Source organism: Triticum urartu, chromosome 4, assembly GCF_003073215.2.
Source record: "Triticum urartu cultivar G1812 chromosome 4, Tu2.1, whole genome shotgun sequence".
NCBI lineage: Eukaryota > Viridiplantae > Streptophyta > Magnoliopsida > Poales > Poaceae > Triticum > Triticum urartu.
This window is the reverse complement of record NC_053025.1, coordinates 396,111,689-396,113,793: the sequence shown is the minus strand read 5'-3', so window position 1 is coordinate 396,113,793 and position 2,105 is coordinate 396,111,689.

Here is a 2,105-nt window from a genome sequence, read left to right as displayed (position 1 = left end):
GATGTATCATCGGATGGCTCCTTGGGTTCGTCGGATATGGATAGCGATCCAGTCCCAACCGCCACCCCCCCTCATCCTGCGGACGATGCCGAGGTGCAGTCTCACGAGGCACCGGGTCGAGGGGAGACAGTCCCGGAGGCGCCTCAAGGCGGCCTCCCGGACTCCGGGAGCCGAGGGGACAAGGCCCCTGAGAGCTCCGAGTTCGGCCCTCAGCCGAACACCGCGCTGGAACCTCCAGTGGTTTCGGACTCGGGCAGGCAGCCTTCTTCTAAGAGGGATGAGACGCCTGTACCGGTGACCTCTGTCCATCTAGAGGCGCTGGACAATTTGCTGGAAGCGCTTTGCAGCGCTTCCATCGACGAGGAGCACCGCACTATCATGAGTGCGGTGATCCAGAAGGTTTAGTCCGCCAAGAGCGGATTGACTGAAGCCTGTGCCAGCCTTCTGACAGGCTTTGAGGTAAGTGTTTAAAATATAGGAAAATATTACCGCATAGACAGTAGCCCCTGATGATCTGTTCGGTGTTCACAAAGAAAAGCCGAACAGAGGATCAAACAATATCGCAGGAGTCTAATATGAGTATGTCAATATGCATATGCAGGCTTCGCTGCTGGTGTCCGCCGCACTGACTACGGAGGTCGCCGTACTGAAGCAGGACCTTAAAGGGTCGCAGGACGAGCTCGGCCTTGCCAAGAGGCAGCTCGAGGAGAACAAAGGTAAGTAGTACCTAGTCTGTGGATATGTATAAAAAGAGTGCGATTGCAAAATGACAGGATCATCATGAATTTGCCAGGGGCCACGACCGAAGTGGCGACCCTAAAGCAAGCGCTGTCCGAGGCTGAAGATAAAGCGGCCAAGGAGCGCACCAAGCGAGAAAAGCAAGAGGCTCAGGTGGGCGAGGTGCAGTAAGAGCTCCAGGCTCTCGTGACGAAGCATGAGGCGTTGGAGCTTGACTCGAACACGCGAGAGTCTGAGCTTGCCACGGCCCTTGAAAGCGCAAAAAGTGCCAAGGCTGGAGCCCAAAAGGCCCTCCAGGAGATCGACGCAATGAAGAAGATAGCGGCGGGTAAGGCATTCTATACGCAGAGCAAGCATGTAAAAGTAAATTACCGATTACTTACCCAAATTCGGAGCTCTCCAGGAGCATTCACAGATTAGCCCCGCAGCGTGTCGGATGCCGCCCAGTTTTACCCGGCCGAGGAGGGAAGCTCAACGGAGAAGTTGTTCTGGTCTTAGTATACTAGGACCGAACACCCGATGCCTCTGAGCGTCCGGCTAAAGCAGCTGGTCGAGCTACACAAGGCGGCCGAACAGGCCATGAAGGGCCTTATAGTCTGGCTGTGGCCTGGCCGTCGCTACTTCGGCCTGGTGAGGCGGCTTGTGGATGCCTGCCCACGGCTAGAGGTCGTCAAGTGGTCCGTCTGCATCGAAGGTGCACGCCGGGCTTTCGCCCGTGTGAGGGTGCAGTGGGCCAAGCTAGATGCCGTGAAGCTGATCAAGGAAGGGCCGCCGCAGGGCAAGGAGCATCGCACCCCCGAAATTTATTATGAGGGTGTCCTAAAGGGTGCCCGTCTTGTAGCGGACGAATGTTCAAAGGATGTAATATTTGAGTAAACTTGCTCGTGTGATCATGTATGATGAAAACTTGTTTCATATGCGCTATGCAACGCTTGTGTGAATTTAAAATATTACCTTCTGTTTGGCTGTTTATCCAATCTGAGAGATGGCTAGTCCTCGGCTTCTGCCCCCATGCCATGAGTGCTCGGGTGTTCGGGATAAACCTGAGCACTCTTGTTCACATGTTTGGGTCCTTCGAGGGAGGTGCTCAGCACAACGAAGAAGGCAACTGGACTAATAATGCTTTATCACTCTCACTTAGCCATAGAATTCTATAATTTTAAATTTCGGCGAAGCCCCTGGTATTCGGAAGGCCGAATTCGGGGCGCGATACACGCCTTTAAGCCGGACAGGGCCGGCCCTTCGCTCTAAGTGGCATAAGTCTTTAGGGACTCGAAAACCTCACCGAACAGCAACCAGTCTCTCGCCTTATCATGACAGTCAGTTTTAGCTTTCTCTACTGAGGTGCTTAGCCCAGCAGAACCGGG